The sequence below is a fragment of the Podarcis bocagei genome, assembly GCF_964188305.1.
Source record: "Podarcis bocagei genome assembly, chromosome: 8".
In the NCBI taxonomy this organism is placed as follows: Eukaryota; Metazoa; Chordata; class Lepidosauria; order Squamata; family Lacertidae; genus Podarcis; species Podarcis bocagei.
In genome coordinates this window covers 23,210,807-23,232,349 of record NC_138133.1, presented here as the reverse complement: position 1 = coordinate 23,232,349, position 21,543 = coordinate 23,210,807, and the positions used below count along the sequence as shown (strand labels likewise).

Sequence of the window (21,543 nt, the reverse complement as noted above, 5' to 3'; positions counted from 1 at the left end):
TTTCTTTTTCTCCCCCCCCCCCTTTTTTTGAGCATTTGTACTTCTGTCTTCCACAGCGAGGTCAGCTTCAGAAGATGCTTATATGATTCCTCATTGTGAGACGGTAGCTGCTTGTCTCCATTTCTTCTCTTGTTCTTAAAAGCCCTGATCTTGCAACTTCCTCCCTGTCACGATGAATTACACACAAATAAGCAGCAAGCTTGTTTCTTTGAAAAGCTTTGGATGCTGGAAGTTAAGCAGCCAGCAGTTCAGTGCAGAGCAGTGGATTTTTGCAAATACGTTTCACAGAGATCATGGCTCACCAAGCTTTTATTTTGTTTTTCTTTTTTGCCGTTTTCGGCGTCGCACTCCCATTATGCATTTTTGTCTTTGGAATCGTACGCCCTTAATTTTACAAAGTAAACCAGAGAGCGAGAGCTATTTTTCAAAAGCTGCTAACACACAAAGTGACACTTTTTAGAGAGCTGGTTGGCAAATATATATCAGTGCTCTCCATTTTGAGTGCTTTTGGCAACTAAGAGCTAAACCAAATGTGACATTATTTGTGCAGTAATAAATTGCATGGTTGTTTGGGGTGGATTTTGGAGGGGAGGGAATTGAAGTCACTGGGGGTGGGCGGGCAGAGAAACCATATTGGGGATTTGCCCCTTTCCTTTGATGTCAGCCCAGCCCTGATAGATGTGTTCTTCCAATGGCCGCTGTTTGCTAGAATAAGCCATGATGGTTGTGTAAATACTCTCGCGTATAATCTGGCCCTGACTTAACTCCCCTTGCTTTAAATAAGGTTCAGTCACAAATAACCTTTTAGCTAAATGGTAGCCTTACCGCTGCAGGCAGGGATGGGGAAGAAATCTGATTCAGTTCGCATTCAAAGGCGGACCTACTGAAATCGTGCATTCCAAAGCAGTATGCAGACCGAAATGCAGCAAACTTTCTAAAGTCGCCCTTCTCTGAATTTTGCAGTGCAGTTTTCCAGCCATGAACTTTGCACACAAAAAAGGAAATGCCTTGAGTAAAGGGGTCCATAATTACTTTAGGGGAAATTGCTTTGCCAAAAGATGTGTATGTTGTGGGGAATTGCACACAGATGTGCACGTTAAAAGAAATTCACACTGAAATGCTGATGAATTTTCACAGGGATTTCTTGCTTTAAAAATTGCATGTGGAAAACTGAACTTCAGATTCGAAAAATGAGCAAGCTGAAATGGACTTATTTGGTCATCCCTAACTGTAGGGGATTGGGCTGAATTGTTTTGGTTGCTGACTAATTTCCAAATTTATGTGTGGACCTCTGTGTTCTTATTGGAAGTCAGATTCCTTGCCTGCCTAACTTAATATCTATCAGTGAATTTTCAGGGTTTTGGGCTGGGGTATTTTCACATCACTTGCTACTTCTCATCTTTTTACCTGGAGTTGCAAAATTGAGGTACAGTTCCTTCCCCAAAGTAGGTACTTATAACGATCTGGGGGGGGGGGGGAAGCCTGGCATCCCAAATCATGTGGAATGAAATGAGTTAAAGTACATTCCATTTTCAAATGGAACACAGAAAGGAATTCAGAGGCAGGGATGTCTAAGCCTCTGCATGATGCCGTCATAGGGTATGTCTGCCTCATATCCTTTGAAAGTGAAATGAAAAATGGGCATCTGTCACTGCAGCTGCAAGTCTGCAACGGCGGTTGCATCCGCTGAGGGTTTGGACATCCAAGTTGCCCAGAAAACTCCGTTGGGAAGCCTGCATCTGAAGAAGTCTCTGTTATAGTCTGCAAATTGGCCGGCTGGTTAATGTGAGCTGTGTGTTCAGGAGCAGCTGAGTTATGTAAACTGCACCTTGTGGATGATAGTGGCTTGGGTGCAGTGTGCCTGGTGAAGTAAATAAATGCATGGATTCTTTATTTCTTAGAAGTACCGTATTTTTTGCTCTATAAGACTCACTTTTCCCCTCCTAAAAAATAAGGGGAAATGTGTGTGCGTCTTATGGGGTGAATGCAGGCTGCGCAGCTATCCCAGAAGCCAGAACAGCAAGAGGGATTGCTACTTTCACTGCGCAGCAATCACTCTTGCTGTTCTGGCTTTTGAGATTCAGAATTTTTTTTCCCCTTGTTTTCCTTCTCCAAAAACTAGGTGCGTCTTGTGGTCTGGTGGGTCTTATAGAGTGAAAAATATGGTAATTTTTCTGCACTCCGGCCAAAATAAATGAACAACTAAGGCTCCCAGAGTGGCTTACAAATAGCAACAGCAATACAGTGGTACCTCGCAAGACGAATGCCTCGCAAGACGGAAAACTCGCAAAACGAAAGGGTTTTTGGTTTTTTGAGTTGCTTCGCAAGACGATTTTCCCTATGGGCTTGCTTCGCAAGACGGAAATGTCTTGCAAGTTTGTTTCCTTTTTCTTAAAACCGTTAATACAGTTGCGACTTGACTTCGAGGAGCAACTCATAGCACGTGGTGTGGTAGCCTTTTTTGAGGTTTTTGAGGACTTTGGTGATTTTTGAAGCTTTTCCAAAGCTTTTCTGACACCGTGCTTCGCAAGACGAAAAAAACCGCAAGACGAAAAAACTCGCGGAACGAATTAATTTCGTCTTGCGAGGCACCACTGTAATATGTCCCTGCCCTCAAGCTTATAATTGCAAAGACTCGTCATAAAAGGAAAAGAGGGTTGTGAAGGAGGAAGAAAAGAGCAAACTTAGGTGCTCATCTTGTAATCATCAGCTGGAATGGAGAGAGTTCAAGGAGAGTAGCCAAAATCTGCTAGCCTGACTGAAACTGCATTTCTGAGAAGTGTGATGCTCTCCATCAGCTGGAATGAGAGAGAGTATTACCAGTCCCTGGGTGGGGTGAGGAAACTTCAGTGCCACAACATGCAGCACTTTCTCAGTGTAAAGGTGAGAAAGGGGATGTTAACTGCATTCAGTTGGACACAATTAGAATTCTCCACATCATCAAGATTCTTGGTTCAAAGGAGATTTTGGTGAGCAGGGAGAGTCTGTGGCAGATAGACATCAAGAAGCAGAAGAGGATGGAAGCCAAGAGGCAGAGATGAGTCAGGCTGGTGAATAGTCATGAGTGTCTCCCCCTCCTGCTGTGACAAGCGCCCCTCTCCCCTGGTATCCCAGGACCAGGAGAGGTATGAAGAGGGTGGAGCAGAGACGGGCATGTCAGCAGAGTCTCAGATTGCTTGGGAAAAACCCTGGAGAGAGGAGACGACTTAGGCAGTTGAGGGAAGGTGAGGACCTTTAGTCACTGCCTCATAGGGGCAAGACCTACTGAGAAGAGTTGCTGTGCTCATTAGGCCTGGCACACCTGAGCAGGCCTTGTTTCTTCTAATAAAGAGTTAGCTTCCCTTAGTCCATGTGATTTTTATTTTTTGCTGGCTGGCTCCTTGACAGTTGGTGGTCCTTACCCCTGGTTCCACCTCTATCATCACTTGTAGGATAGGTGCTGCTCACAAAGCTGGTCTAAATCTGGGGCGGCCTTTGCTCTTGTTTGCCTCCTTCTGACACTACAGCAGCAGCAATGGATTGGGAGAGTTTCAGGGTGGGTGAAGTTGGAAGTAGTGCCTTCTTGCATTTCACAGCAACTCTTCCTGCAGCTGCCATTGCCAGGAAGGTTGTAGGGGTGGGCTTACTAGCCCTAAACCCTCACTTTCACTGTGGAGGCAACTATTACAGAAGGTCAACTAAACCAGGTTCCTGGCAGGTGGTGGCATTGTTGCAGGGAACAATGCCACTTAAGGGAGCCATCTGAGGAGCATCTTCCACATGTACCCCTAACCATTCCAAAAAATGCATCCAAGAAGAAATGAAATTGGCCAACTTCTTTAGGTCCCTGGCTCTATGAACAGAAGTAGAGTTTGCCATGGTTTTAGAGCTGTCACCCAAGCCCTCCCAGATGTTTTTGACTGGAATGTATGGATAAGGCTCTATAGCTGCAGCCCAAACATTTGGAGGACCCTGTATTAGCAAAAGCAGACTTGGAGGGACCAGTTCTGAGACCTTGCTTCATGTCTGCATTGCAGATACACAAAGGGCCATTTTGCAACATCCCTTATGTCCCTGCATGCAAGCAGCACTCAATCTTTGACCCTTGAACCAATGCTGTGGTCTAGACTCGTGGTCAACAAGGATATATGCAAACATATTGGCAAGGTACCGGTATATATCTGTGATAGCATCTGTGCTTTATTGACCATCCTATGCCTAGCAAGAATGGATGCGCCATAAATGGAGGCATATTGACTCCACTGGAAGCATGTAGAACATAAGAAGAGCCTGCTGGATCAGGCCAATGGCCCATCTAGTCCAGCATCCTGTTCTCAGTGGCCAACCAGATGCCTGTGGGAAGCCTGTACATGAGTGCAACAACACTCCCCCCTCCTGCGGTTTCCAGCAACTGGTATATAGAAGCATTACTGCTTTCAGCTGTACTTGAGTGTTTCATTCATCCAGTCCGCTCTGGGCAGGCTGCAGAGACAACACAGGCAGGAGCCCCTCCCTGACTTCCTGTCCCAACATTTCCTGTTTCTAGGTCCCGAGTCTCTCCACTTAGTTCTAATACGCCTGATACATAGAACATAACAGAAAGATGTTGCTTATAGCTTTATTCATTTAAAATATCTGTTAATCACACCTTCCATCAAAAGATTCCAGGGCAGTGTATAAAAGTGTGAATAAGAGAGACTGTTTTTAGCAGTTGTCTCTCCTGTGTGTTCCCTCCGCTAGTCTTGTCTTTCTTCCGCTGCTGCTGCTTGTTCCCCTCCCCTCCGTACCCAAGAAGAGCAATATGCACTGGGGAGGGAAGGGAAGGTAGAGACAAACAAAGCTATTCTTAATTCAGGTCATGCTTGTGCCATCTGCTCTGTATCTATTTAAATGCTATCTGAGGAAAGCGGCGGTGCCACATTTTCTTCGTCTGTGTTTTCAAGTGTTTCCCCCCATAGGATCTCCGTTGAAATGATTGAACTCTATTTTGCGTGGGTGTTTTGGAAGTTGGAAGAGAGCCAGTGTGGTGTAGTGGTTAAGAGCGGTAGTCACGTAATCTGGGTAACCGGGTTCGCGTCTCCGCTCCTCCACATGCAGCTGCTGGGTGACCTTGGGCCAGTCACACTTCTTTGAAGTCTCTCAGCCCCACTCACCTCACAGAGTGTTTGTTGTGGGGGTGGAAGGGAAAGGAGATTGTTAGCCGCTTTGAGGCTCCTGAAGGGGAGTGAAAGGCGGGATATCAAATCCAAACTCTTCTTCTTCTTCAAGATTTCAGACGGCTGATTTCAGCTTTGATGACTTCACATCTTTAAAACTGGTGTTTTGGTGTAAGGCTTGGGTGCTAACTCAGGGGTATCAGTGTGCAGGCTTTGCCTGAAGAAAGATCTCAAATTCTGTCCCCGGCATTCCCAAGTAGGAGATGTTTCCAGGTGTCCATTGGACATTCATCTTGATCTATTTGCACCATGTTTGCTTTGCACTTGTATGACGCTCAGCCTTTCTTTGCCACCATACCAGCGGAAGACTGACACAACTTCCTATTTCCTGCTACTTTGGGGGATGCTATTGCAAGGTGTGAACAGGGAATCCCTGATCAAAACTCCACATGCATTCCATAGGTCCTCCATACCACAATGCAGCTGCTGGATGAAATAACTTGGCAGAACTTGGTGTATTCAAAGTTGTGTGTTGGTGGTATTATTGCTGAATGAAGGAGGAAGAGGAGGAGGAGAAGGAGTAGTTTGGACTTGATATCCCACCTTTCACTCCCCTTGAGGAGTCTCAAAGCGGCTAACAATCTCCTTTCCCTTCCTCCCCCACAACAAACACTCTGTGAGGTGAGTGAGGCTGAGAGACTTCCGAGAAGTGTGACTAACGCAAGGTCACTCAGCAGCTGCATGTGGAGGAGCGGGGAAGTGAACCCGGTTCACCAGATTACGAGTCCACCACTCTTAACCACTACACCACGCTGACTCTCCCATCATAGGCAACTTCAGCTAAGATAACATTTAGAACATGTTGGGGAACGACAGATCAATCTGTTTCCATGCCAGTGCCGGATAAGCTAAACAAGCTATAGCTTAGGGCCCCACTTTCTTGGAGCCCCCCCCCCAAAATTTTAAAGGAAAAAAAGCTGGATGTACATTTCCAAAATATAAGATAAAAACAAATGAAATAAAACCTACATACAGCAACAGTGTTTTGTGTTGTGTATGGACCTATTAGGTCCATAAATTACCATATAGCATATATTCAACACAAAAAACAGCAACAATTTGTTGTTGACAAAGGACAGCTGGACATATAAAGGGCCCCATTACCTTCAGTAGCTTAGGGTCTCATCAAACCTAAATCCAGCCCTTTTCCATGCCATTTGTGTTCACTCACAAATCCATTCTATCCTGTTTTTGCATTGATCTGTAACATTTACAATATTTGCCTGAATATTCTTATGTACCTGCTTCATCTCAAAAGTGAACTTAATCTCTGTGTACGCATTTCTAAATGCATTTCATTCTAACATATGATTTTTGAAATGCCGTTGGGTATGCTTTTGGGGCTGAGAACCATGTTGCAAAATTATGTTCTGACCAGCACATGAGCCCAGGAAGCATGGATCTGGTTAGTTCACATTGGAATTCACAGAGACTGATTTCCTGAAGCATTCCTAGATCAGCCGAAGATAACCATTCTGTGGGATTTGTTTTTTAAACCTGTGCCTACCCTCCCATTGAAATTTATAGCACGTAAAAATGCTCAGCCTGGGCTGGATTGTGGCCCTGCATTTCAAGATGTTAACTGTGCAGTCCCAGGTATGTATTCTTTAATACAGGGATAGGCAACATGGTGCAATCCAGAAGTTGTTAGACTTTGACTCCCACAAGTCCTATCTAACAATGCCAAAGGCCAGGGGAGATAGGAGTTGTAAGTCCAACAACATCTGACTGGCACCACATTAGCCAATCTTTCTCTAAATCTCACTGTCTCCTATGAAGCTTAAGGGTAAAGGTAAAGGGACCCCTGACTGTTAAGTCCAGTCATGGACGACTCTGGGGTTGCGGCACTCATCTCGCTTTACTGGCTGAGGGAGCAGACGTTTGTCCGCAGGCAGCTTCCAGGTCATGTGGCCAGCATGACTAAGCTGCTTCTGGTGAACCAGAGCAGCGCACGGAAATGCCATTTACCTTCCTGCTGGAGTGGTACCTATTTATCTACTTGCACTTTGACGTGCTTTCAAACTGCTAGGTGGGCAGGAGCAGGGACCGAGCAACGGTAGCTCACCCCATTGTGGGGATTCGAACCACCGACCTTCCGATTGGCAAGCCCTAGGTTCAGTGGTTTAGGCCACAGCGCCACCCACATCCCTCCCTATGAAGCTTTGTTGTTGTTGTTTAGTCGTTTAGTCGTTTAGTTGTGTCCGACTCTTCGTGACCCCATGGACCAGAGCACGCCAGGCACTTCTGTCTTCCACTGCCTCCCACAGTTTGGTCAAAGCTTACTGCCTAGTAATTATGTTTTACAACTGCAGCCTAAACCCCCCATTAATAATGGTTTTTGCCATGCTTCTTTAGCAAAACACTTCTAAAAAAATGCATTTTCTACTTTCCTCAAAAACCTTGCTTTTATGTTGACAGTTCACGTAGCCTTCCCACCCTTAAAACACCTACATTTCCAAAGACCCTTTCAAGCATTGTTAGCTGGCGAATGATAAGTTGTGAAGGTTGATACTAGCTTGGGGGCACTCAAAGGATTGCTATGTGTGGCATCTCGCCTCATGTTAAAATCAGAGGACGCGTTTTCTTCCTCTCGGTCTGTATGTCTGTGTCTCTCTCACTCCTGTTCATTTCATAATAGATACAAAAGGATTAGGCTTATACTCCTGGATGGCTGTTCATTGACGTCTTCGATGTGTTTCATTTGCAATAATGTATGTAATTTATCTTCATGTGTACCTTTTTTTTTTAATGGTCAAGGGCTAAGTGGCCCTGCAGATATATGAGCTGTTGGACTGTCTTGACAGAATGCTGCCAAATATTGACACTGTAAAGTGTGGTGGGGAAGGGAATATATCAAATGGCGGCTTATAAATCTGAATGTCTAAAACGCATTTTCTGCTTGTTCGTAAGTAGTGTCTGGAAATCCCAACAAGCTTTTTTCTCCCAGATATTTTAAGATGATGGTATTTTTTGTATGCCTAACTCTTACGTCTCGTCCTTCATATTTGGTGAAAATGATGGCATTTCTGAGAACTGTTAGATACGTCCGTTTGTTATGATTAAATTTCTTAAGAATGAATAGACTTCTGTGGGATTGTTATTTTTTTACAATGGAAGAATCTTAGCTCCATGTGGCCCACTTATTCCACTCGAGTGTAACAAAACTTTAATATTTCTTAAAGGTAAAGTTAAAGGGACCTCTGACCATTAGGTCCAGTCATGACCGACTCTGGGGTTGTGGCGCTCATCTCGCTTTATTGGCCGAAGGAGCCGGCGTATAGCTTCCGGGTCATGTGGCCAGCATGACTAAGCCGCTTCTGGCAAACCAGAGCAGCGCACAGAAACGCCGTTTACCTTCCCGCTGGAGCGATACCTATTTATCTACTTGCACTTTGAGGTGCTTTCGAACTGCTAGATTGGCAGGAGCTGGGACCAAGCAATGGGAGCTCACCCCGTTGCGGGGATTCGAACCGCCGACCTTCTGATCGGCAAGTCCTAGGCTCTATGGTTTATCCCACAGCGCCACCCGCATCCCTTATAAACCGCTTAGAGGTTATCAATTAAAAAGTTAAAAACATGTCGTTCAAAACCAATTAAAATCAGCACTAAATTACAAAACTATCTTATGGTGGAAGGTGGAATACAAACTGTGTAAATAAAGTAACCTATTTTTTCCATACTCCCAGCTGGCCTGTTCTGACAGCTCATAGAAGGCTGCAATCGGTTTTTGACTTGAAGTATGCCTTCAACCTCATTCTTTGTACCGTTGGTGTGATGCAGCTTTCTACATTGTCACTTTGTTTGCTTTTACATCACCAGTGACACATCTCCCAGTATCTGTACATGACAGGAAAGAACAAGGTGTTTAAATTGCCAAAGAACAAAGCCCTCCTGAACAAAGGCTTTATTTATTAGCAAAGCAAACTAGCATCAGTAATCTGCCACTCATGGCTGATTAGGAGGTATGTGGTTAGCATTCAGGTAGCATGTTTTTTCCTCGGCAGAAGGATATGAGACTGATGTTTTTGGGATCTAGTTAAGGAATGAGCAGATATCTGCTGCCCCTGCTCCTGCCAACCTAGCAGTTCGAAAGCACATCAAGTGCAAGTAGATAAATAGGTACTGCTTGGGCGGGAAGCTAAGCAGCGTTTCCGTGTGCTGCTCTGGTTTGCCAGAAGCGGCTTAGTCATGCTGGCCACATGACCTGGAAGCTGTATGCTGGCTCCCTCGGCTAGTAAAGTGAGATGAGCGCCACAACCCCAGAGTCGGCCACGACTGGACCTAATGGTCAGGGGTCCCTTTACCTTTACCTTGGCATCTGCCTAGGAATTGCCACATTCCGCAAATGGAGAAATATTTCTAGAGCAGGTCTGGGCCCCTTTGTGTTCTCCCAGATCCCATAACTACTCTAAAAGGGAGTTAGGAGGGCACCTCTACCTCTAGGGTGGTTATGTGCCCTGCTTTACAGAGGATGGTTCTCTATTTGAGAGCTGTCCAGTCTGGTTTAAAGATAAAAACCCATAAAAAGTCAGAGCAGAAGCCCATCAACAGTTTGCAGCTAGCAGCAGCTGGTCAGCAGACATGGGGTAGTGCCTGGTGATCGGCTTATTGAGCATTTATCCTGATTTGCTTGCAGGGAGGTTAGATTGGGGTTGCCAAACAGTGTCACTTAACTGTCTGGGAAAATCTGGACATATGGCAATCCATGTCAGAAATCTAGATTTTGGCCTATTTTCTTAAAAATAGCTCAAAAACTTCATTCAGTCTCTATCTCTTGCCTATTTCATCTTTTGCGTAGCCATGCAGTCTCTATCTCTTGCCTATTTCACCTTTTGCGTAGCCATGACAGTGTAAACTGTTACTCTCTTTTTATATCATTTTGCATTGTTTGTCCTCGTTGGCTGTGTGATTACTTTAAAAATATTTGTTTTTACTTGTTCCAGGAAATCTCTTCCTGGTTCCTGTATTAGTGATGTTAGATTTTTCTGGGTTCAAGGTGATTTTGACATTTTTGGATGTCGAGACGCTGTTCTGATCTTTACTCCTGTGAAATGCCAGAATGAGAGGACACACTCAGTGGTTCAGCTCTGTTGCTGTGAACAAGTAGCTGCGTGAACAAAGGAGTTTATACATGTGGAGATTTACCCTTTTGTCAACAGCACCAAAAACCAGACTCTGCTGTGCCTTCATATTATATAATAGCATGCTTGGTTGTCCTATGTGATAATACCTTATTACTTACATATTGATCGGAGGGCGCTAGTCCTAAACTGTGAGTTTGCATTGATTTGTAGCATACAGTACTGGCACCCTGAATATAGGATATTGCACCAATCTGTTTCAGTAATGTTTACCGGGGAGTTCGTGCCAAAAATGTAACTGAAGAAATGGTAATTATTGGTATAACTCAGCAGACTGAAATAAACTAAACACCAGGAATGGATTTGGCACAGCATTTCCCCACTGCAAGGGTGAGAAGTAAATTCAGTATTACAAACCTGTTGGAAAGGGAACGGTGGTGAAGGAAGGATTGCATTGTTTTTATTGATTTGTAAAATGGGTTGGAACACTAGAACACAAATTGCTCTCAAGATGATCCTCGGCTCAGACTAATTAATTGATGGCAGGTGAGGCTGGAACATTAATTGCAAACAATATATCACTGATTCATGGTCATTCTTACTGCAGCTGCTGAAGCAAAGTGTGGTTTTCTTCCAATTCCGCAAATAGCGCAAGGAAGTCAGGGTGGTGAGGTTGTTTCAGTGTGTCAGACTAGAATGTGGGAAACCTGGGTTCAAATCCCCACACGGCCATTGGATGAAGCTAACCGAGTGACCTTGGCAAACCCTCACACCCTGACCTACTTCACAGGGTGGTTGTGAGGATAAAATGATGGTGTGTGTGTGTGGAGAGACTGTGTGTACCACTGAGCTTCTTGGAAGAAAGGTGGGATATAAATGTTATAAGCAGTTTAAAAACACAAGTTGCCCCAACTCCTTTGTAACACTATTTCACAATTCCCCTCTAACATTTATGCAACTAACCTAACACTTATCCAATGACCTATTTTGACCCTATTAGAAAAAGAAAATGACAGCAACAAATTTATTCTTAATGGCCAAAGACGAAAGGTTCAGGTGAAAGAGGTTGGAGTGTAATGTCCCCTAAGCCGTTTAAAGTTTTTTAAAACTTGGGACTTGCCTCTGTGAAGCAAGGATCTTGCCTCAAGTGCCATAAAAAGTGTCTTTCCCACTCTCTCTGTGTGTTTAATATAATCTGATACCCACTCAAATGCAATAGTTTTCTGTGGTGTAGTTGAAAAATTTGGCCGTAACATACTGAGTGATGTGTACATATAAGCATGCCAAAGCAGCCTTTTATTTCCTTCCTTTGAATTTCCTAGAATCATAGAATCATAGAGTTGGAATAGACCACAAGGGCCTGCTGTGGTCCAAGCAGGCAGTTTGTTCTCTGGCAATAGTATGCATTATGCACACCCACTGTATACTGTAATAACACCTGTTTATCCAACTTTCATTATTTCACATGAACTTCTTGCCATGGTGTTGCAGTATGAGCCAAGGGGTTACGGTCCCAATGCAAATATGAACAAGCAGCACTTGTGCTACAATGGTGCTTTTCTGATGCCAACACCAAGCTTGGAGCACTTGGGTTTTTTTTGTGTTTTTTTTTGCACATTTCCATCCTTTTCATAATTCCTGGCACACAGTCTGGGAAGCGCTGACTTAAATGGACTTCCCGCTATTGTAACTAGTCAACAAATCACCCTGTTATGATATGATTTTGTTTGCTCGTTTGTTTTAGGCGCATCGCATGTTTACAGATAAAGCAATTTGAGATGAAATCTAAGAAACCTTGCACAACTTTGGAAGGAAGAAACCCTGCTCCTATTCCAGTGGGGATCACCTGCAGGATACCAGGATGAATTTTGAATGAGTTCCTTAAAAATGGTTTGAAACAGTGTCATGCATTATTTAACTCCATAAAGCATTTTTTTAATGTGACTTTTAGAAAAGATACTAAAGAATCAAACCGTGTTTTAATGGCCTGAACTGTGCATTACCCCCACCTATGAGAACATTTTAATGCCTTGATGAATCAGTCCGAAAGCAAACAGTAGTAAAAGTCTCAGGCTAGACATGATTTTGCTATCCGCTCTGCTAATGTATGTAGCAGCCTTAATGGACTTATCTTCATCTCTGACTAGGCATATATAGAGCTATTACAGAAGACATTAGATAATCCTAGGTTGTTAACAGTTACAGCTTTGACTTTATCCTAGTAATTTTGCCAGTTATTAAACAAGCACCAGCATGGGTTCCTCCACATTGGCTGGGGTGTACATTGAGATTCATAATGATTGCCAACCAAACGGCTGCTGTAAAATCTGCAGCAACTATCTCGGAGAATATCCTTTGGAGAGAATGCATAAATCTTGATTCTTTTTAGGAAACCTGTAGATTAAACGAATGGATTACAGCATGATGAATAGATAGATTTACATGTGCATTCCAAAAGCCTCCTTTTCAGTCTTACTCTCTCACAACTCCCTTTCTCTTCCTTCCATGAATTTGACACAAGTGTGGAATCTATTGGCTTGGGACGTGAGCTGCGATTCATGATTGTACCACTTTAGCAGGGTGTTGGACTAGATCAGTGTTTCCCAACCTTTTTTGGGCAAAGGCACACTTGTTTGATGAAAAAAATCTCGAGGCACACCACCATTACAGCCCCGTGACGTCAGCGCGCAGCGTCACGCCGGGAGGGACGCACGAAAGTGCAAGTTTCAATTTTTTTCCCTCCCCCTTGCCGGGGAACCTCCAAGCTTTGGGGGTGGGGGGGAGGAGGCAGCAAAGCGAGGCAGGAAGGAGAGCGCGGCTTGGCTGGGTGAGCTTTGGCAGGGGCAGGGAATGAGAGCCGCGAGGCGGGCGCTGCGGACAGAGGCGCTGCCCGCCGAGCTCGCAGGCAGCCAGGCAGGCAGACGGCGAGAGCCCCGCGCTGGGCGGCCTCTCCTCGCCGCCGCCGCCCCGCCTCTCGCCGCCCGACTCGCCCGCCTCCCTCCAGGCAACATCTCGCGGCACACTAGTGTGCCGCGGAACAGTGGTTGGGAAACACTGGACTAGATGATCCTTCCAACTCCACAATTCTATGATTCAAATATCACTTCAGCCATGAGCTTGGTAGTCAACCTGACATAAGATACTCTCCTCTCACCCTTGGCTACTTGGTCCCTAAGCTTGCATACACACAATATATTTAAAAAATTGTCCAGTAGCACCTTAGAGACCAACTAAGTTTGTTCTGGGTATAAGCTTTTGTGTGCAAAATATATTTGCACAATATATTTAAAGTACATTCCCTATCCCCCAAGAATCCTAGGAACTGTAGTTTAAGCACACTGGGAATTATAGCTTTGTGGGGGACAAGCAACAGGGTTTGGGGGGTCAGGGATGTGCTTTAAATGAAAGCAGCCAATGTCTGGGAAGAATAACACTATAAAGATGACTGAGTGTGACGTGAACCACATAATCTATTTTGAATATGTCTTCCATGCCTTTTTCGTTGAACGACTGCTAAGGCGGCTTACAATAGATTGCAAAAATACAAGAGAAAACAAAACAGAAACTTCTCCAAGATGCACACACACAACGCAAAAAGCCACGCTGGACATGAGAAAACATGGAAAGGCACATAGATTCCCCAGGAGTTACCAAAATATCACAAAGTCATGATGGGTAAGCTTCCCAGTTCTCCAAATTTTAGCTAGCTATACATAGAGCAAAACTGAGCGTAGACAGCAGGCAAGGAGAAGCTTGGTATAATACCAAAGCCACACGGCCTGCAGCTTTCAAAGCTTTAAAATGGAGCACAGGCGGTGTTGTGGAGACTTAATGGCGTTGGCCCCTGTGGAGCCATTCAGCCTTCAGTGTGTTCAGGGCAGTGGGGCCAGGAGATGAGGAGCAGGGCCAACAGGTTCATCCTCACTCTTCCTCATCATGTGAGGGGTAAAATGCCTGAAGAGGGCATTGATGTTTTAGGAGTTTAGGCCTCCCCCTACCCTGAGAATCCAGGAGAAGATGCAAGGGAAGGAGTGCCGTTGCCCGTGCGTAACTTCTGCAGGCCCACACCAACCGTGAAGCAAGCAAGCAGGGTGTCCAGAAGGTAGCCAGTTTGCCACACCTCATGTCCATTGCCCGAGACACTTTGATCAGTTTGCCTCATGAGCAGGCGGACTGTGGTCAGGTTATGCCCCGTTAAGGCGTATCCCTGGTTCCCACTAAGCTCCAGTCTTCCCATGCTTCCCCCTTTCTTCCAGACACTTGGGGTCCGAGACCTGGACTTCTCATGGGACTGATACAAATGTGTTGTGATAGTGGATATTCCCTGTGCCAGTTTTCCCAGTGGACATAACTCCTGGATAAAGGTAAAGGTAAAGGGACCCCTGACTGTTAAGTCCAGTCGCGGATGACTCTGGGGTTACTGCACTCATCTCACTATACTGGCTTCCAGGTCATGTGGCCAGCATGACTAAGCCACTTCTGGCAAACCAGAGCAGCACATGGAAATACTGTTTACCTTCCCGCCAGAGCGGTACCTATTTATCTACTTGCACTTTGACATGCTTTTGAACTGCTAGGTTGGCAGGAGCAGGGACCGAGCAACGGGAGCTCACCCCGTCACGGGGATTTGAACTGCTGACCTTCTGATTGGCAAGGCCTAGGCTCTGTAGTTTAGACCACAGATTTAAGAGAATGAAAAAATTACCCAAAATGGGGAAACTAATACTTGGTACTCTCTCTCTCTCTCTCTCTCTCTCTCTCTCTCTCTCTCTCTCTGTGTGTGTGTGTGTGTGTATCAGACACAGGGCTTTTCCCCCAGCCAGAACTCAGTTTTGGCACCTCTCAGGTGGGCGCGGAGGGGGCAAGGCAGGGTCACGGCACAATTGGGCACCGCTTCCCCAGGGGGCAGCACTTACCATGGGGCCTGCAGTGCGCCCGAGTCATGCGTCTCTCCTGGGAGTGACTGGGTGACTTGGGCACCTGCAGGCACCGTGCCCCTCAAAAGGGTGGTGTGGGGCTCGTGTTTGCCTGCCGCCTTCCCCTCAGCTGAGGGGGGGGGGGAGGCGGCAGGTGGACTCCATGCAGGCTCCTCCCAGAGTGCCCTGCCTGGGTTGCCCTGCCCCTCCCGGGTGCCTAAGCGGCTAGGTACACCGCTGGCGCCGTTATAAGAGAACAAGGGAGGCATTCATGGTGAGTTCTGGCACTTCTTTTTCTAGAAAAATAGCATGTGTGTGTGTGTATAAGTATATGTATATATGTGTGTATAGAGAGAGAAAATGGGGCGGGGGGAATCCCATCTGTGCTATACTTTTAAAGTGGTATCATATCACTTTAAATAGCCACAGATGCCCACAAAGAAACATAGAGTAGTTAGGGTGTTGAGAATTCTTGAGAGATGCCATCTTCCCCTCTCAGAGCTGCAATTCCCAGAGTGGTTTCACAATCACTCCTTCTCCCAAGGGAACTCTGGGAATTGGAGCTCTGTGAGGGGAAGAGATGTCTCCAAACAACTCTCAGAATGCAAGGAGGCAGCCTTTAGCTTTTATTTTTTATTTTGACAAAGTAATAATAATAATAATTTGCACCCCACTCCCAAGACCATTCCATTGTAACTATCCAACCTCACAAAATTTCAATACTGCTTTTGATGGTTTAACCCTTTTCCGTTTTAACAGTACAAATTCTACAAACACCCTCCATATCGCCTCAAAATCATTTCTCCTGCATTTCCCCCATCTTACCTTAATAGCACATGTTAACTTATCATTAATAGCTGTGTACCCCACAGCCTTTAGCTCTTGGCGAAGGCTTCTTTCTGGTGTACCTCGGCGCCACCTATTCAGAGAATTTAGTGCAAAGTTTGCTGCCGCTCAACGGTTTTGTCTACTGAAATAACCACGGGGTGAACCCTGCTGAAGTGAAGGCCTTCTAAGCAAAAGTGCATGGAGGTTATTTCTTTGGTTTGCTTTTTCCAGATTTAGCTCTATGTGAAGCTCCTGTCTGTAGCTGGCTATCTCTCTCTCCTTGATTAATGTGAGCTCCTCTCTTGCCGCAGTGCTCTTGGCTCTTCTCTCCTGAGCCTGTCCAAAAGACTGCTGCTTTAGTAATTTTCCTCTTTTACTCCCCTGACGGTCACTTCTCTTCTGGTGGCCTTCTTTTTTTTGTTTTTTATCCTTGAGACAATAAAGCTCCTCTTCCACCCGCTGTGCAAAACGTTTTCCTCACAGTGATGGATGCCCTTTCCTCGGAAAGATACTTGGTACATTTTCTCCATCTTAAGAGTCAATAATAGCCCTTAACAGACACCTGACCAAGTCAAAGGAGCCTGATAACATCACTCTCATGGATTTGACCACACCTGCCAAATTGTTGCGTACATTTATGGACCCAACATAAGTATAGGACCTGAGGTAAACCACAATCATTTTCCTCATGAGACATATATTCTCAAAACAGAATGAGAACATTGTCCTGGGTAAAATCAGAGCATCTAAACCAGGCATGTCCAAAGTCCATTTCAGTATACAATGGTACCTCTGGTTACGAACTTAATTTGTTCCGGAGGTCCGTTCTTAACCTGAGGTGCCACTTTAGCTAATTGGGCCTCCTGCTGCCGCCGCGCTGCAATTTCTGTCCTCATCCTGAGGTAAATTTCTTAACCTGAGGTACTACTTCCGGGTTAGCGGAGTCTGTAACCCGAAGTGTTTTTAACCTGAGGTACCACTGTATGTCCTGGGGTAAAATCCTAAAAAAAAAGCTCAACAACGTTGATTGGCCCTCACACATGTTCATTTCATCAAATCTTTGGCCCTCTTTGAAAAAAGTTTGGGCAACCCTGATCTAAATCAAGGTTCCCCAGCTGTGGCCAGCAGGCCATGGGTGTTCTGTGAGCTTCATTCAGGTGGTCCATGGATTTGTGCTTGAAGATGGAAAGTGGCACATCTGTGGGATTAAATATTTATATATTTTTAAGAGCTATTGCCTTTTTTATTTTTCTGTATTGTAATTTGAATTCCAATTGTCATGCAATATGGAAGAAGAAAAAGAAGCATGAAAAATACAATTAAAACCCAAAAACATCTAGCACAGTGCATTACGATTGCTACATCAGGCTGAAAAGCCATGGGGGGGGGGTCTTCCAAGACCCCCAGCAATTCTCAAGTGGTCCATGGGGGAAGAAAAGTTGGGGAATCACTGATCTGAATGAATTTTAGCAGGCTGTGCTCCCTGAATGAAATAGGGACCAGATGAAAGCTCCAGAATTGGGTATAGCTGAAGACTTAAATCAAATAGCTTCTCCTCAACCTGCCAAATGCAGCAAATGTCATGTGTTTAGTGACTCTTTCCTCTTCGGTTTGGGGTAGGTCTGAACTCGTCCTGCGATGTGCCCCTTGTAGAACAGCAAATACTCTGGGCCATTTTGCAGGTAGCACCCATAGAACAGAAGTGAGAAATTGTTGTTGACAGTGAATGACAAATGAATGTTAAAAAAAGGGGGATGTAAATAAGATTTGTGAAATGATGCTTGTAGAGGCCACTTTGCTCATGCGGAAACCTTGGTGAACTACCACTTTGTCATTGTCAGGAAGGAACTTTGGATCTAAGAAGCTGTTTCTGTTCTTATTGTCTTTTTAGGCTCAGCGCTTCTGTTCTGGGCTCCTGAAGCCCATCTCTGTGTTACAACCCTGTGCTGGTTTCACTATCGTGGCTCCTCTCAAAGAAGCCTTGGGGTTTTACTTTTGTGAAAGCGATGCACAAGCTTAGTCAGGCTCAGACTGCATTTTTGTTGTTGTTTAGTCATATAGTCGTGTCCGACTCTTGGTGACCCCATGGACCAGAGCACGCCAGGCACTCCTGTCTTCCACTGCCTCCCGCAGTTTGGTCAAACTCATGCTGGTAGCTTCGATAACACTGTCCAACCACCTTATCCTATGTCGTCCCCTTCTTCTTGTGCCCTCCATCTTTCCCAACATCAGGGTCTTTTCCAGGGAGTCTTCTCTTCTTATGAGGTGGCCAAAGTATTGGAGCCTCAGCTTCACGATCTGTCCTTCCATTGAGCACTCAGGGCTGATTTCCTTCAGAATGAATCGGTTTGATCTTCTTGCATTCCATGGGACTCTCAAGAGTCTCCTCCAGCACCATAATTCAAAAGCATCAATTCTTTGGCGATCAGCCTTCTTTAAGGTCCAGCTCTCACTTCCATACATCACTACTGGGCAGATTGCGTTTACTTTGCATTAAGTCAAACTATTTCCTAAAAAAGAAGAGAATGGGGCGGGGGGGGGGAGATAAGAACCAGGAAAGATATTGGCTTAATCTGAGCCGACACTACCCACCCTACATTTGAAGTACTCTTATTCCACTTCAGAATCATAGAATTGTAGTGTTGGAAGGGATCCCAAGACACATCTAGTCCAACCCCCAGCAATGTGGGAATAATAATTCCTCGAAAAAAATCCTGAAGCTTGTAAAAGATACTGAGTTTGTAAAGGGCACTGAGAACTTTAACAAACTACAGTTCCCAGGATTCTTGGGGGACAGCCATAATGGTTAAAGGTAAAGGGACCCCTGACCATTAGGTCCAGTCACGGATGACTCTGGGGTTGCGGCGCTCATCTCGCTTTATTGGCCGAGGGAGCCGGCGTACAGCTTCCAGGTCATGTGGCCAGCATGACGAAGCTGCTTCTGGCAAAACAGAGCAGCGCACGGAAACGCTGTTTACTTTCCCGCCGGAGCGGTACCTATTTATCTACTTGCACTTTGATGTGCTTTCGAACTGCTAGGTTGGCAGGAGCAGGGACCGAGCAACGGGCGCTCACCCCGTCGCGGGGATTCGAACCGCCGACCTTCTGATCGGCAAGCCCTAGGCTCTGTGGTTTAGACCACAGCGCCACCCAGGTTAAAGGGTGGTTAAAGGGTGCTTTAAATGATTGGTGTGGCTCCATATCAGTTTGGATTTCTTCCCATTTGATCCCATCCATCCTTCCTTCCTCCAATCCGTGGCCTTGCTATCCATGCATCCACTCAAGATCTTTCGAACCACTTTCATTCCCTCTCGCTCACTTTCCTTTCTCCCACCGTTTCTCTTGCCCATTTCCTGGGACGTTGCTACACTCTGTGTACTTTTCAGATTAGTTTTACTGGATCCAGCTCTCGTACTTTTACTCAGATCCCTTAGAAAAGCAAAGCGAGTTTTCATGTTTGTTTTCTCTCTTTATGCCTGGGGATGGGGAGACAAGTGAACAAAGTACCGGTGACCCACGGCACTCACTCAGAACTCCAAATGTGCCCATGGAGCCGAAAAGGTTGCCAGCTCCTCTTCTGCATAATCACTGGCAACCTAAATGTGAAGAAGACAAGCAGAAAACCGAACAATGAAGCGTTCTGCTCGCTACAACTTTTGCTTGCTTTCCAGTGAGACTAAGAACAAAGCCCTTTGTCTGAATCTGACAGGAGTATCAAGATTTATTGATCTGAGAGAGAAATCTTTTTAGAGATAATGTTTCACCTTGAGAAGTAATACAGTATAGCATTTCACCAACAGAAGAAGCTGTTGCATATACTGTTACGTAAGTTCAGGATTATATCCATTTGAGCAAATTAGGCTGGCACATTAGTTAATGGGAAACCAGACTAGCTCTTAAAAACAATGTTCACAGGGGTTGTTTATGTGATCGGGGACTATTTGGAGGTTGTTTAAATAAATTTATGACCTTCCAAGTTGGCAAATAATTTGTTATCCTGCTGTGATTTCCTTGTGCGTGTTTTTTGAAATTAGGTTTTCCAAATTGCTTATATTTTGGGATAAAGCAACGAAAGCAGGGCAGTACCAGAGAATGTTGGAATTTTGTTGGAAATAAAATATGATGCTATACCATAATAGTTTAGAGTCAACAATAAATGTGTTACATACAGGAGGCTCGATGTGTTTGCATTGTTTTTAATGCATTTAATCAACAGTAATCAAAACTGTATGTAAAACTTTATAGGATTAATACTTTGCCATCAATACTGTCCAACTTTATTGCACCCCTCTAAGGTTGGCCATTATTAACACCATTTTACATTTGATAAGAGAGAAAAGGTTGGATATGACATGTTTTTGGGTTAAGTTTAACTCTATATCTGCTGGGTTACACTCGGTTTTTTCAGTCGGAACATTAATTATCTGTATAGATGTTTCATGTCTTATTCTAAATTTAGTGTGGGAGATACCATATGATAATCAAGCCAAAGCAATCTGCAGCATGTAATTATCTCATTGAGGGGTAATCAACATAAACAACTTCTGGGAAATGTTCAGGTGCAGATCTCCAACAGGTGGACCCAATAGTGCGAAGTTGAACCCCAGAAATTTGTCTCTACATGCTTGAGAGCCAGTGTGGTGTAGTGGTTAAGAGCAGTAGTCACGTAATCTGGTGAACCGGGTTCGCGTCCCCGCTCCTCCACATGCAGCTGCTGGGTGACCTTGGGCTAGTCACACTTCTCTGAAGTCTCTCAGCCCCACTCACCTCACAGAGTGTTTGTTGTGGGGGAGGAAGGGAAAGGAGAATGTCAGCCGCTTTGAGACTCCTTCGGGTAGTGATAAAGCGGGATATCAAATCCAAACTCTTCTTGTCATGTTGCATGAATGAGACTGTCAAAAGTAAAATCTGTAAAATCTTGCTTATTGTGGTTTACCCTCAGTGCAGATGTATTAAGGTATGTAGGGCCTTATAACCCAACTGTATGCACATTTACTCGGAAGGAAGCCCCACGTGTTTTATTGAGCCTTTGTCTCAAGTAAGTGTGTTTAGGATTACCACCTGAGCTAGTTACGGCTTTAGAGGTTAACACTAAGACTGTGACAAATGTTTGCCTGTTTCAGTTTTCAGGTTGAAAAGAGCGCTTTGGGAGGGTGAGGATATTTTCTGACACCACCATTAATGCTAAATTTGTCCCCCAAAATGGTTCACTGCCCTTCCCCTACTCTTTGCACATAATTATTTGCTTCTTTCTATTTTATTTCTATTAGGACTTCATCCAGTCACGGGATCTCACCCAATCACAGTCGTGGTTCATATTATGAACATGATGATGTCCATGATGCTAAGCAGCTAATCACACTGGGCTTGTGCTGATGTTGCTGGGGGTACGCACAGCCAATTTGCAGGTAGGGAGATGCTTCCTGGACTGGTCATATGGGCAAACCTAGCCAACCAGGGTCAGGAAGGGCAACAAAGATCTATTTAGCTGGAGGGCAGTGCTTCGTGAGCAGCCAACCTCTC

General features: G+C 44.9%; 2 long non-coding RNA genes across 4 annotated transcripts in view; both read left to right on the top strand.

Moving 5' to 3' along the window:
• The window catches only part of LOC308594084, a 375,081-nt gene that overhangs the window by 110,402 nt on the left and 243,136 nt on the right, over positions 1-21,543 (top strand). The window lies entirely within an intron of this gene.
• LOC308593998 overlaps positions 15,375-21,543 on the top strand; it is a 71,291-nt gene continuing 65,122 nt past the window's right edge. The window contains exons 1-2 of one of the 3 annotated variants that reach the window (XR_014011202.1): positions 15,375-15,466; positions 21,291-21,428. This is a non-coding gene — a long non-coding RNA (uncharacterized lncRNA). Of the gene's footprint in view, positions 15,467-16,564; positions 16,687-19,574; positions 19,846-21,290; positions 21,429-21,543 lie in introns of those variants that run through there. The other 2 variants (XR_014011203.1, XR_014011204.1) reach the window with 2 other exon arrangements.